The sequence below is a fragment of the Microcaecilia unicolor genome, chromosome 2, assembly GCF_901765095.1.
Source record: "Microcaecilia unicolor chromosome 2, aMicUni1.1, whole genome shotgun sequence".
Taxonomy (NCBI): Eukaryota; Metazoa; Chordata; class Amphibia; order Gymnophiona; family Siphonopidae; genus Microcaecilia; species Microcaecilia unicolor.
In genome coordinates this window covers 592,269,738-592,285,332 of record NC_044032.1, presented here as the reverse complement: position 1 = coordinate 592,285,332, position 15,595 = coordinate 592,269,738, and the positions used below count along the sequence as shown (strand labels likewise).

Genomic DNA, 15,595 nt, shown 5'->3' with positions numbered 1-15,595 from the left:
CGTTGCTCGGCAGCAAGACTACCAGATCCCACCTCTTACCACTAGCTCCACCAATGAAAAAGCCCTCACGCGCACTCTCAGGTCCTGAAAGAGAGTTAGTAGTAAACCTGAACAGCGATTCATTACTTTAGAAATCAAGCAGGTAACTCCTGTTTCCTGTTTGTTAAACCTTCTTGATGCCTGATGGAACTGGTTAAATGCTTGAGAGCTAGAAAAGGTCTCCGATTTTGAACTAGTGTCCCCAGTACCGAGGATTAGTCACCTCCTTTCCCCGATTTCACTGGAGACACAGATATAAGACTTTTTATTTCATCCTGCTGCTGCTTCTTTATGCTTTCTCTTTCAGCTCTCCTCCGGCCTTACATTACCGTTATCCCTACCCGTTCTCCGGGATTTTTCCTCCCCTTCTGTATGTCATAGGTCGTTTCCCTTCACGCTGTTTTGTTTTATTTTGTTAAATTCTTCCTGTCAGTGGTGTTCCTCCCGCAGGGAACTAATCTTTTTGTTCCTCGTTGCACTACGGTTTGTTATTCAGAGGCACCAGCCGAGGACAGCCTGTGCCGAGCCCTTCCTGCTTTGCTGCAGATGACCATTCAGTCTCTGTTATGGCTTTCACTGACAGGATAGAAAAAGAAAAGATAAAGACTTCTGTCATTTGCTTTAGCTCCTGGTTGTTGTTTTTTTTCTGTCTGAAATGAGCAGCATGCCAGTGGATGTATCCATCTGTGCTGAGGTAAGGAAAAAAAAAAGGTAGGTTAGTTACTTCCTCAAGTCTTTTGTATGTTATGAGATATTCTGTGCTCTCTTCTCCACAATATAACAACATTAAACATGATAAAGCAAAACCAGTTTTATGACATTAAGTAATCCTGTAATGCATATGTCGATGTTGGTCCCTCATGTTTGTAAAGAAGGTGGTCAGGTCATAATAAAAGGCAAACATAAGGCAAGTTTGTTCTGGGATTGAATTTATTTCACCCCATCTGTATACTTATGAGTACATAATCTTTTAAATATTTCCAATTGGTTAAACCACTTTATGCTTGGTTACTACAGGGAAGAATGGAATAGGGAAACTGGGCAAGTCACTTAACCCTCCATTGCCCCATGTAAGCCGCATTGAGCCTGCCATGAGTGGGAAAGCGCGGGGTACAAATGCAACAAAAAAAATTCTGGGTGTATTCTTTGAGCTACTTGATTCATTGTACACTGGTGTTAAATCTGCAAATTCCTTTCAAGTTATTACAGGTGACAGATTATATGATCTTTCTGCTGCTTTTGTTTACTGGGTAGTGCTTTTTCTGTAATTTCCATTGACCCCAACCAGTGAGGACAGAAGGTAGATTTAGATTTTTTAAAATACATTTTTGATAGTCCATAATTTAAGAAAAATAAAGCTGCAGGTTCAGTCAGCTATGGGTTTAAGACAAGGCAATTTGTATTTTATTTTCTCAGTGCAGTGGAGTGTTAACCAGTAGTTTTAAAACCATCAACTGAGCAAATAAGTCATTGCCCAAGTGTTTTTATTTCACAATCTTTTTTTTATTCAGTAGTAAGAAAATTGAACAGAACAGTAGCACATCCGCACAAATTGAACTGAATGAAGAACAATGAGCAAAGGCAATAATACAAAGATTAAAAAGAAACACAACCCTTCCTCCTCCAATCCATCCACCCAAACCCCATACCCAAACCAGAAGAAAAACACCCAACGTATCATAGGTTAGAGACTTGGACTCATATACAGTCTCCAACCTAACTATTGGAACTAGAGAGAACAAAACCTCCCCTTATAACCCCACCCTTATCCCCTCCCTATGGGTATGTCCAAATACAGGCCTCTGTTCCCTAGTGTTTTTGACCAATCATTTGCTTAGGTTAAAGAAAATATTTTCAAAAGCAAAAGAAATCAGATACTGTTACTTTATTCTTGTCCAGGTTTCATAAAGCTCCATCCTACCAAGTAAACATACTTGAACGTGCTGTTCACTTTCGTTATCTTGACTATCTTTTATCTCAAGCTATTCTTGATCCACTTCAATCTGGCTTTCACCTTCTTCATTCAATGGAAACAATGCTTGCTGAAGTCTCCAATGACCTGTTCTTGGCCAGATCCAAAGGTCTCTATTCTATATTCATCCTTCTCAATCTATCTGCTGCTTTTGACACTGTTGATCACAGCCTACTCCTTGATACGCTGTCCTCACTTGGATTTCAGGGCTCTGTTCATTCTTGGTTTTTTTCTTCTCTCTCCAATCATACTTGTAGTGTATACTCTGGTGGATCCTCCTCCACTTCTATTCAGTTGGTGTACCTCAGGGATCTGTCCTGGGACCTCTTCTTTTCTCTATCTATACTTCTTCCTTGGCATTCTGATCTCATCCCATGGTTTTCAGTATCATCTTTATGCTGATAACTCCCAGATCTACCTCTCCACACCAGAAATCTCAGCAGGAATCCAGGCCAGAGTATCAGCCTGCGAGTCTGACATTGCTGCCTGGATGCCTCACTGCCATCTGAAACTAACATGACCAAGACTGAGCTTCTTATCTTTCCCCCAAAACCAACCTCTCCTCGTCTTCATTTTCTGTTTCTGTGGATAACACTCTCATCGGCTCGTAACCTTGGGGTCATCTTTGACTCCTCTCTCTCTCTCCTCTGCAGATATTCAGCAGACTGCTAAAACCTATTGTTTCTTTCTCTATAATATCACCAAAATTTGCCCTTTCCTTTCTGAGCACACTACCTGAATCCTCATCCACACTCTTATCATCTGTCGTTTAGACTATTGTAACTTGCTTCTCACAGGTCTCCCATTTAGCCATCTCTTTCCTCTTCAATCTGTTCAAAATTCTACTGCACGACATATATTCCGCCAGTGTCGCAGTGCTCATATTAGCCCTCTCAAGTCACTTCACTGGCTCCCTATCCGTTTCTGCATACAGTTCAAACTCCTCTTATTGACTTACAAGTGCATTCACTCTGCAGCTCCTCAGTACCTCTCCACTCTTATCTCTCACTACACTCCTCCCCGGGAACTCTGGGTAAATGTCTCTTATCTGCACCCTTCTCCTTCACTGCTAGCTCCAGACTCCATTCCTTTATCTTGTTGCAACATATGCCTGGAATAGACTTCCTGAGCCGGTATGTCAATCTCCAACTCTAGCCGCCTTCAAATCTAGGTTAAAAGCCCACCTTTTTGATGCTGCTTTTAACTCCTAACCCTTACCTGTTCAATACCCATATTTTATCATTCCCACCTTAGTAATTCCCTTATCTCTTATTTGTCCTGTTTGTCTGTTATGATTAGATTGTAAGCTGTGTCGAGCAGGGACCGTATCTTCGTGTTCAAGTGTACAGCGCTGCATACATCTAGTAGTGGTATAGAAATGATAAGCAGTAGTAGTAGAATTTCACAAGTCAGTAAGGAGTGAATTGTGACCCTATTCTCATACCTCTCACTAACATTATCAGCTTTTGTCTCACCTAGAATGTAAACCGCACTAAACCCTGGAAAGGAGATATTAGCGGTATACAAGAATTGATTTGATTTATATCTTTATTTATTTATTAGGATTTATTTACCGCCTTTTTGAAGGAATTCAGTCAAGGCGGTGTACAGTAAGAATCAAACATGAGCAATAAGCAGTTACAGCTGTAAAAATAGTCAAATAATACAAAGTATGGCATAGAGGCGTATTTTCAAAGCACTTAGCCTTACAGAGTTCCATAGGTTACTATGGAACTTTGTAAGGCTAAGTGCTTTGAAAATATGCCTAATAGTATACTACTTACAATGTCAATATAATTGGCCTACTGTGGAGGAGTGCTTGTGAAAGCAATCATTTATCTTTATGACCGAGAATGTTTTTGCTTATTAAAGTGATTCTGAGTATGATGCACTGTCCTTTGTTTATATGTTGAGCCTCATCCCCAGACTCGCACATCCTTTCCTGCATGTTTTGGACTCCAACTTTCCATAAAGTTAATACCATGAGGCTAATTTTCAAAGCACTTAGACTTACAAAGTTCCATAGGTTACTAAGGAATTTTGTAAGTCTAAGATCTTTGAAAATACGCTCCATGTCAACTAGCTCGTACCCCTCATCTTGTTTTTAAGGAAAATCACCATTGGGAAAACAGAAATCAAAGAACAACAACAAAAACATTTGAATTGGCTTGTCTTAAAAAAGATGGATTCAACTGGTAGCTGTAGGTAGGACATGGTGTATCATTCCTTTAGAAATGTAGCTGTTTGAAATGCCTTCTGTTTCTATATTAAAATAGTTATAAACAAAAAGTCTGAAATAAAAATTTCTTAACCAAAGACCTTTTGCTATTACTGCTGCAAGTCAGCACTTTGCATATAGAGTAAATATAATCTGTGCTCTTTTGAGATACATGACAATCTATATTAATAATTCTTACCTCAATTCTGAAGCTCACAGTGTGTCAGGGAAACACTGAAGCCCTGTACTGTTGCACCCTGTCAGCACCACTCACTCTCACTGTCACTCATACACCCGCCCTCAGCCACGCCCCCCCCAGCCACGCCCCTTCCGGACATAATTCGCTACCTGAACGTTCCATTGAGGCCCCAAGATCCTGCAACTTCCGTGAAGGGTTCGTGGATTCATGGTGGTGAATCCACTCACCCTGTCTGTCACGCCCTTGCGTCAAACGTCGTGACGTCCGGGGCGGAGCCATTTCGTCGATCCGTGATGTCGCGCCCACAGCCGTTTCCACGTGAACAACAGGAACGCAACCCCTGGCCCTGCCTGATAATCATCTCCCAGTGCGCCGGCGATACACAAATGGCGCCCGACACGATCTTCCAAAACGCCACGGAACGAAACGTGCGGATCCTGTTTGCCTTGGTATGTTACATGCGTCGCTGTGCGAACAGGGGGGAGCAGCGGTACTGACGACCTCCTTAGGGGTGGAAAGGGGCTGCAGTGGGTGCGCACACTCGAAACGTTTCTCTCCAGTCCCCTTGCTAGCGCCCGTTTCATTTCGCCCAGAACGGGTCTCTTTACTAGTTTTCTAGAAATCACTTGCATATCACAGTATTGCTTTATTCTTATTTAATCCCATGCATACCTTGTTTCCTTGTAGCATCTAAATCAATTTACAGTACCTCATCCACCCTCCTTTAAAACCCTTACTATTCAACATCAGGCTCACTTATTTTTGACTCCTGTGCATTCACAGTCTGGCTGTTATGGCTCATAGCATCAGCAAGTCAATTAAAACTTTATTGGGTTCTCTTGCTTCTGCATGCTAAGTCCCAACTGTCCACTTGCAGATGCGTCTGGAGTGGACAGTTCCAACATACTAAGCTTAGAGTCAGGCATAGGTACCATTATGGGTCCAGGCTGCACTGGAGCTCAGAAGACATCTGTCCTAAGCAGCCCTAGAACAAGACATAGTAACAGATCATAGCAGCGCCCAACCAGTGGTGATAGACTCGAGTAGAAAGGGACTGGGATATATTGAATGAGCAGAAACTTGGGAAACAGCTTGTGCCAACTCTGATATGGATCCAGTTGGGATATATTGAATGAGGCAAAGACTTTGCACTGTATTTTTGCACTGATGAGATGAAGGGAAGTAAGAGGAAGATGAGGGTGTTGGGGATGGAAGGAAGGGAAAGAAAGCCAGGGAAAAATGGTCAACCCAAGTGAGGAAGGGAACCAAGGGGACTGACAAAATAAAATGCCCAGTTAGAAAAATTTTATTTTAAATTTTTAGTTGGAATATGTCAGCTTTGGGAAATGTACATGCCTGATGTCTTTATATTTTGTCCAGTAGCAGAGGAAATGGCGTTTCTGTTTGTTTATGGCACTGCTTGCATAGTCTCGCTTATTGGGGTTTCCAGTTTAGTTTTTGTTTGCGTATTTAAATTCCTAATTTGTGGTCCCTTGTTTGGGGTAGGTGTCAGTACTTTGGGCAGGGGATTGATTCTGCTAATGTATAATTTCAGTGTAGGAATCTTTAGCAGTCGTGGTTGTTCCAGTAAGAGATATTCTAGATACTGATTGTAATATTTGCAGTGCTGTCTTCTCATAGGTTTGGTTGGTACTGTTTGAGTTTTGGCAGTGCTCTTATTGTATTTTATATTAAGCATTTAAGATGTGTAATAAAAAAACAATTGTTCCTTTTTATAAATGTTATGCTGGTGTTACCAGGGGGATGCTCCAACCAGTGCCCCACCCCACCCCGGTGTCCCAGATTTGAAAACCAAAAATCTGTCTCATCTGGTTTAGCTTTCAGAATCTGTCCTGGCAGGTGTCAGAGTTCTTTGTTTGTTTCTTTCTCACCTTAAGTAATTCCCTTATCCCTTGTTTGTCTGTCTGTCTGTCTTGATTAAGTTGTAAGCTCTGGCGAATAGGGACTCTCTTACGTGTTCAGTGTACAGCACTACGTACATCTAGTAGCACTATAGAAATAAGTAGTAGTAGTGATTGCAAATGCTCTGCTGTTTAATTATGAAAGGCAGTGTAGCAAACACTTTAATAAATATAAACATACAATAGTCCAGCAGTGATATCATCACAATGTGATCAACTTTAACCTTTTCAATGTATGGAGAGAGATTGCCTAGCTATAGCAGATGATAGAAGCAGCTTTTGAAGGTTGCCTGAATTCTAGGAGATAAAAATTTGTACCAGTTCCCTGCCTGCTGCTTCAACCATAGAGCAGCCAAGCTACCCAATTCCAGCAGGAACATTTTGGGCAGCCCTGGATTTTTGACAACCCCATTCTGATGCATTATGGGATATGCAACTGGTTTATGTGTGTGGAACCAAGAATTGCAAAATATCACTGTACACTGGAGTATATGTTCAAAACCATGAGTGGACAAGTCAGCCTTCCTGGAACCAGGTAGCTCGATAACTCTGTAACCATCAAACTATTCTTTCTTCTGTCCTTCTCTTCTGACAGGGTTGTTCAGTTAGCCACCAGTTCTTGCCACCCACAAGATGGCTTCTGGCTTAGAATGTGACCAAAAAGAGAGAGAGGGCACACCCAGGAGAAGGAGGAAGAGGATGTGGGATCTTCTAGCCACTGGGAACAGCTTTAGTAATTTATTTAAAAGTATCAGAGCTGCTAATGGCCACACTGCGATCTACTGCCTGCAATCCTGAAGCCCTGGCTGGTGAAAGATGGGCCTAGGTCTAGGAGACAGCAGCACTACCTTTTGGGTGTCTCTGTTTGTATGTGTTTTTGTGTGGCTTTTTAGGGGCCACTGCTACTCTGCATAATGATTTGGGAATGACGCTTTAGTGCTGAGTGACTTGAGGCTGCTGTTTTTTTGTGCTGAAAGGAAAGTGACGCAAGGAACTTAAGGCTTTCAGGAGTCTGGTGTTGATTGGTGGGTGTGGTTGTTTGCATATAGCTCTGTCATCTTTGCAATGTAGATTTTCTGTGTTGGGGCTGAATGGAATTTGACCATTACTTTTTATTTTCATAGCTCTGTTTATTCTTTTCTTGTGTTTATTCTAGAGTCCTAATTGTAGTTTGGCCCACTCTGTTCCCCTTTTGGATCTGGATTATTCTTTTGGTTAAGAAGCAGTAGCTTAATGGTGGTGTAGGACAGGTAAAAGTGAATCGATTTTTCAGTCTTTCAAAAAGTACAAAGACTGGGGAACACGATGAAATTATATGGAAATACTTTTAAAACAAATAGGAGGAAATATTTTTTTGATCAAATAACAGTTAAGCTCTAGAACTCACTGCCAGAAGATGTGGTAACAGCAGTTAGTGTATCTGGGTTTAAAAAAGGTTTGGACACGTTCCTGGAGGAAAAGTCCATAGTCTATTATTGAGATGAACATGGGGGAAGCCACTGCTTGCCCCGGAATTGGTAGCATGGAATGCTTCTACTAATTGGGTTTCTGCCAGGTACTTGTGACCTGGATTGGCCGCTGTTGGAAACAGGATACTGGGCTAGATGGACCATTGGTCTGATGGCTATTCTTATGCAGGTCTTCTCGGCATCCAAGGACACCAAGAAGGCTGGTTCACTCAGGTTTTTTGTTTCTTGTAAAAGATGAAGACACAGGCAGATATTATTAGAAGATAATTGTCCTGTAATAAAACCTGATTGATCAGGATGAATTAGTGTTTGTAAGGGAGCAAGGAGACGATTGGCCAATACCTTTGCAGCATGGCATCCATATTAACAAAGGAGATAGGTCTATAGTTTGCAACATCTAAGAGGTCACGGCCCAGTTTAGGTAGTACCAGAGTAAGGGCCTCCATAACTGATCCTTCCATATGTCCCTAGGTCCAAGAAGGCATTGAATAGAGCATTCAGGCTAGGAAGTAAGGGCACATGAAAGGCGCATAAAACCTCTGCAGTAAAATCAGGCATGCCATGAGTTTTATTGCTCTGAAAGGACTTTAGCACATCCCTAATCTCTTGAACTTTAAGAGGGGCATCCAAACAGTATCTCATGTTGTGAAAAATTTGGACCTGATAGTGAGTTTAAAAAACTGATCATAAGCTGCTTGTGGGCATACACATTCTGACTGAAAATGATGAGTATAGAACTAATAAAAGCGATTTAAAATGTGTCTGTGTGAGCAGTTCCCCATTAGAACTTTTAATCAATTGAATTAGTACCTTATGTTTCTGCCCTTTCAGGTACATTGCAAGCACTTCCTCTGCTTTATGAGCATAGTAAGATGCCTTTTGAATGTATATTGCCTTGCCTGCGACATCACTTGCAAGTTTATTATAGTCAGATTTCACTTTCATCAATTTTGGAAAGGTGGGATTAGTCCACTTTCGCTGAAGATCTTTTTCTAAAGTTTGGATCTCCCTTTCCATAACAAGCATATCTTACTGTCTCTGTTTATTCCTATTAGCACTGTAGGCTAATAAGAATGCAAAGTGATGCACATTGGGATGAATAATCCAAATCATAGTTATCTGATGCTAGGGCCAACCTTGGGGGTCAGCACCCAAGAAAAAGATCTAGGTGTTGTAGACAATACACTGAAATCTTCTGCCCAGTGTGCAGTGACGGCCAAAAAAGCAAATGGGATGCTAGGAGTTATCAGGAAAGGGAAGCAAATAAGACCAAGAATACTGTATTGTTCCATAGTGCGATCTCACTGTGAGTCATTAGTTCTATTTGCCATATCTTTAAAAAAAAGTATATAGCGGAACTAGAAAAGGTTCAGAGAAGAGTGACCAAAATGATAAAGGGGTGGAAATCCTCTCATATGAAGAAAGGCTAAAGAGGTTGAGACTCTTCATCTTAGAAAAGAGATGACTAAGGCGAGATATGATTGAGGTCTGCAAAATCCTGAGTGATGTAGAATGAGTAGAAGTGAATCGATTTGTGTCAGGAAGTAGTGGGAATGTGGCAGTGGGCTTTCCTTCACCAAATGGTCCTCTGAGCCACATACCTACCAGGAAAGGACAATTGCTTGACGGACAGACCGAACAGGGTTTTGCAACTGCACAAGTAGTCTCTCAACATTGGCATAGCCTGCAAAATCTTGCTAGAATGGGGCACCCTGTTGTCGGATCTTTTTGCCACTCATCCCAGTTCTGTTGCAGGCTCAGGTCACACTGCAGACTAGCATCATATGCCTTTCTCGTGCATTGGGGGGAGGAATTTCTGTATGTATATCCTCCCATATATCTCATAGAGAAGACATTGCTAAACTCAGGCAAGACCAGGAAACAGTGATCATAATCGTGCCTTATTGGCTGTAGCAGATCTGGTTTCCTCTTCTTCTGGAGTGTTCTCTGAAGATCTGTGGAGATTGGAATATTTTTCATTACTCAGAACGAGGGATCTCGTCTACATCTCAACCTCCAATCCCTGGCATAGAACTAGAATCCTTAGATCTGCTGGAGGGAGTCTCCTGCATCTTGCTGGCTTCCAGAAAAGACTCCACTAAGAGGTTTACTCATTTAAGTGGAGCAGGTTTGCTATCTGCTGTGAGGGCAAGGCCTTAGATCCCTTCACCTGCTCTACACAAAAACTGCTTGAATACCTTCACCTCTCTGAATCTGGTCTGAAAACCAACTCTGTAAGGGCTCATGTAAGTGCAATTAGTGCTTATTACCATGTAGGAGGTAAGTACATCTCTGTACAGCCTGTAGTTGTTCACTTCATGCAAGCTTTGTTATTAACAAAGCCTCCATCAGACCTCTGACTATGTCATAGGATCTCCATGTTGTCCTCACCCAGCTGATGAAAGCTCCTTTTGAGCTGCTTGATTTCGGTCATCTGAAGTATTTGACCTGGAAAGTTGTGTTTTTGGTGGTGGTCACTTCAACTTGTCGGTGAGCTTCAGGCCCTAGTAGCTTATCCACCTTACATTAAATTTCACCTCAATAGAGTAGTTCTCCGCACACAACCCAAGTTCCTTCTTAAGGTAGTTTTGGAGTTCCATCTTAATCGGTCAATCGTCCTACCTACTTCTTCCCCCAAAACCACATGCTCATTGTGGCGAGAGTGTACTACTACTACTACTTAACATTTGTAAAGCGCTACTAGGGTTACGCAGCGCTGTACAATTTAACATGGAAGGACAGTCCCTGCTCAAGGAGCTTACAATCTAAAATCTACATACCTCAGATTGCAAGAAAGCCTTAGCCTTCTATCTGGAGTGGACTAAAGCCCGTAGACAGTCTACCCAGCTTTTTATTTTGACCCGAACCGGATGGGGGTAGGCATTGGCAATTGCACAATTTCTAATTGGCTAGCAGATTGCATCTCCTTTATTTATGCCCAGGCTGGGCTGATTCTGGAGGGTTATGTCAAGGCTCATAATGTCAGAGCCATGGCCCACTTGGGGTCAGCCTCCATAGAGGAGATTTGCAAAACTGTGACGTGGTTATCTGTCCACATATTCATATCTCATTACTGCCTTGAGTAGGATACCTGACATGACAGCTGGTTCAGGCAGGCAGTCCTGAAGAACTTGTTCAGTGTCTAAAATCCAACTCCACTCTCCTAGGCTTAGTTTTATTTAGTTCTAGGCTGCAGCTTCAAAACTAGTATATAAATAGATTCAGTTTAATTGACTTTCAGGCCTCAATATTTCGAGTCCATGTTATCCTAGCATTGTTTTTGGTGAGCCTGGTAGCTAGGGTTTTCCAGCTGTGAGAATACAACAGCTTGTTTGTCCTCGGAGAAAGCATTCACCTGTAGTAGGTGTTCTCCTAGGACATCGGCCAAGTATTCTCACATACTCTCCCACCTCCCCTTTGAATTGTATTCTTTAGCTTTAAAAAAATGACTGAGGAACCCACACTCATGTGTTGGGTGAGAAGGCACCAGTGCATGCATAGTGGAATGCTTCTGGTAAGTTATAAGTTAATCTTGCTAGTCAGCATCCACACCAGGCTTCATTAGCTGACATCACCTAGCTGTGATAATACTTGACCTGCTACAGGTGAGTAATTTTGCTTTTTGTAGTAAACCTGACTTCTTCTTTGGCAGACGCTTATCATGGCATTAGTGTTAAAACCTAATTGAGGAGAAAGTACATACTTAACTTGGATGATATCATGTTGGCAGTTTTGACTCTAAAATAGCAATTTCAGTCTGAAAATTAAGGTACTAGAACTAAAGTATGTATTGTTATGAAAGCATATCTTACAAAGTAAAACTCTAAAGAACAAAGGCACGGGGCAGCTTACATCAAATATTTTGTTTGCCCCTTGTATGCATGTAGTTGTCTAAAGGTGATAGTAGCTGACCTTGAGGCGTATTTCAAAGCACTTACAGTAACCTATAGAATTTTGTAAGTCTAAGTGCTTTGAAAATGAGCCCCCTTGTTTAGTTCTTGATATACCGCTTTTTAGACTGTACAGCATAGCAAAGTAGTGCACAATAGAAATTCAAAGCAGAAAGCAAATACAATATTCAAAAGGCAAGTTAGAAGTGAAAGTGGAAGGGGTAACTGGAAAGGGGAAGTAACATCACCTCAGGTTATCCTGAATGCTACAACAGACTATAAGCTAGTATATACAGATGGTCTTCAGTGTGCTTTTAAATTGATTTTGATTTAGTTCACATCTCAATTTCAGAGGAAGGGGGTTCCAATAATAAGAGCCTAGGAAAGAAAAACAGGTCTGTCTGGTGCACTCCAAACGTTGAGAGAGCCAATAGAAAGACCATGTTGCATGTGAAGAGATGATGGGTGAGCATACTAGATATGTATCATGGTAGATTTAGACGATGCTTGTAGCATGGAATGTTGCCACGGTTTGGATTTCTGCCAGGTACTTGCGACTGGAGGTTGGGAGGCAGGGATAGTGCTAGGCAGACTTATACGGTCTGTGCCAGAGCCGGTGGTGGGAGGCAGGGATAGTGCTGGGCAGACTTATACGGTCTGTGCCAGAGCCGGTGGTGGGAGGCAGGGATAGTGCTGGGCAGACTTATACGGTCTGTGCCAGAGCCGGTGGTTGGGAGGTGGGGCTGGAGGTTGGGGGGCAGGGATAGTGCTGGGCAGACTTATACGGTCTGTGCCCTGAAGAGCACAGGTACAAATCAAAGTAGGGTATACACAGAAAGTAGCACACATGAGTTGTCTTGTTGGGCAGACTGGATGGACCGTGCAGGTCTTTTTTCTGCCGTCATCTACTATGTTACTATGACCTGGCTTGGCCACAGTTGGAAACAGGATACTGGGCTAGATGGACCATTGGTCTGACCCAGTATTGCAACTATTATGTGTGATAGGGCAACAAGGCTGTGAGCCCTAAAGAAATGCAGAGACAAACATATTTGTACCGTTTTGCACAATAAGGAACTAGAATTCTAAGATGATTACAGAAACACATAAACAGGTGAAATGGGGATTTATGAAGCTAGGGACTTCCTGAAGCCAGAGCTTTTGGTGGTGATTAGTGTAATAGAGGTTGAATGGAACTGAGTTCCTGGAAATGCCAAGCAGCTAGTCAGTTTCTCTTAGGTGACCATGGCTGGTTTTGTCAAAATTCTGCAGAACCAACAATCAGCAAAAGCGAAATCTCTGCTAGTGACAGAACAAGCTTAGAATTGTGATAAAGCCCAGTATGTACCAACAGTTTCTTGCCTCCCAATGCTTAGCTGTTGTAGGAGTTGACCCCATCATAGCTGACAAATACCAGCAGGGCCAGTGTTAGGGGTGGGCAGATATGGCAGTTACCCTGGGGCCCCATATTACTACTCGACCACAATACCACATTGTATTTGCTTCTCTACTAGACTTGGCGAATGCCTTTATGGTACTATGTAAGCCACATTGAGCCTGCATATAGGTGGGAAAATGTGGGATACAAATGTAACAAATAAATATCACTGGGGCCCTCAAACCTACCTAAAGTTGTAATAGGGACAATCTGCAAGCAAGCTTTGGGGCCCCTTCCCTAGCATCTGTCCTGGACCCCATCAAGTCTATCACCGGCCCAGAATACCAGAACAATTTCTCTGGAATGAACTACAAACATATATCATAACACAAATTCAACCCACATGTTTCTTAAACAGAAAAGTTTTAAGCTGTTTACGAAAACTTTGGTATTCCCCTTGAGAACACACTGACAAAGGACGGGAATTCCAAACAGATGTGGCCTGATAGGGCAAAGATGAAGATAGTTGTCTGAAGTACATTGAGGCTCATTTTCAAAGCACTTAGCCTCCCAAAGTTCCATAGAAACCTATGGAACTTAGCCTCCCAAAGTGCTTTGAAAATATGCCTCTTAATCAGTTTGACAGACGGAAATCTTAATAATAACTATTCCCGTATTAATTGTCTATCCAAGAGTGGAAAAAGACTGGTCAGGTAGAAAGGAACAATTCCATATAGAGACTGAAGAACTAAGCTAAATAGCTTAAAACGAACCCTTGCCATAACCAGTGCTAGACAAGGTGAGGCCCAGGGCAGATGCTAGGAAGGGGGCTCCAAAGCTTGCAGATTTCCTTTTTCAACTTTAGGCAGATTTGGGGCTCCCTGTGACATAGAGGCCCAGATCAATTGCCCTGTTTGCCCACCCCTAATTCCAGCCCGGCCAGTAAGCAGTGAGGTTTATAAAAATATGGACTGACTGAATCATCCACTTTCAGCGAATATATCACCCTTATTTCCAAATGTTTAACTGTAATTTTTTCATTATAAAATTGGTATAGCCCACATAAACTGTATTACAATAGTCAATTTTAGAGGGTAATAGTGATTGAAGCACAAGCCTAAAAGGTGGTAATTCAAAATATTTCTGAATAACTCAGTTTTCTTAATAGGAAAAAAGAGCTCTTTGCTACATTATTTACTTGATCAATCATAGTAAGATGACTATCCACCTCAAATCCTAGAATATGAGTAGAAAACTCAGATTTCGATATTTCTGATAGTAAACCGTTCTTTTCCCACAGTATCCTTACTGGGACCTAGCCATAACATTACTTGTGAGATTTTTTAGGCACTGACTGACCTTCAGCTCTGTGGGTTTTGGGGCTCACACTTCCTGAATGAGCTGTCTGGCTTTTAGGTGATTTCCTTCCAGCCAAATTCACTTAACCCAATTATGATTGAACTGTTTTATTCCGAAGTTGTCACAGTATAAATAAGCACCAAAGCACCTTTGAAACAATAACACAATAAAAACAAAAATAACCTTAGGAGCAGGTCTATATCCAACAATCCATAGTAGAAAACAGTATAACATTACAATTTTATTCCCACCCTCCCACACTTTTTCACTCCCTGATCCTCTCAGTATCCCAAAGCACATGTATATGGCACAAAGTAGATAAATACAAAAACTCCCCTCCCCCTCTTTCCTTCTAGCTCCACCCTCTACCTCCTGACCAGCCTCTGCCTTAAATTTTTATGCCCCCTTAACAATAAACTGCCAATGGGGCCTGAGCTTTTATAATCTGCCTTAGCACATTTGACGAGATATCGGATGATCTTATTTCAACAAGTGCCTGAAAAGAAAAAAAATTATGAACCCCCCTTTTCCTAACAACTCTCCGCCTTAACAACCCAAATCTTGATAATCACCCATCTATAGGAACCTTAACTTCCCATTAAAGTGCTTGAGATAATCCTGCCAAAATATTCAAGATTTGACTGGGAGTTCTGGGAAGCATATATACAAACATTTAATTTAGTTGCCATATATAGAATCCGGGGGAAAGTGTGCATCCTGGAACGCCATTCCCAGTAGGAAGGTGGCGTCTGTTCTGTCAAGTACCTAAGAATACATTTCAGTGCTACCACTCTCACTTCACTCAATTAATATGTTAGTTTTTCTATCTTGCCTGCTGTCCTCTGGCTCAACACAAGCCAGACCAGATTTCCTACGGTGTGTCTTCTATACCTCTATGCTCCTGCCTTGTTTACTGCTGCTTGGGTGCTTGTGGATCTCTACACCAACTCTTGCAAGTCCTGTATTCTTGTATCTGTTCTGATCTCTTTTGAAAATTGCTGCATAGAGACTTTATCCCATGGAGCTGCTCAACAGGATTTGGCATGCATGGATCTTTTTTAAAACTGGTAATTTTCAACAAAAAGATAATCTTAATAAATCATTTTACCAGTTGTGCACAAGCATATTCCAAGAAGAACCAAAAAAGCA

General features: G+C 41.8%; 1 protein-coding gene across 2 annotated transcripts in view; it reads left to right on the top strand.

Annotated features, from left to right (window-relative positions):
- The first annotated feature begins 550 nt into the window (after positions 1-550).
- CLCN3 (chloride voltage-gated channel 3) overlaps positions 551-15,595 on the top strand; it is a 215,168-nt gene continuing 200,123 nt past the window's right edge. For both annotated transcript variants that reach the window (XM_030191558.1, XM_030191554.1), the window contains exon 1: positions 551-733. The gene's annotated coding sequence lies outside the window, so the exon portion shown is untranslated. The remainder of the gene's footprint in view (positions 734-15,595) is intronic.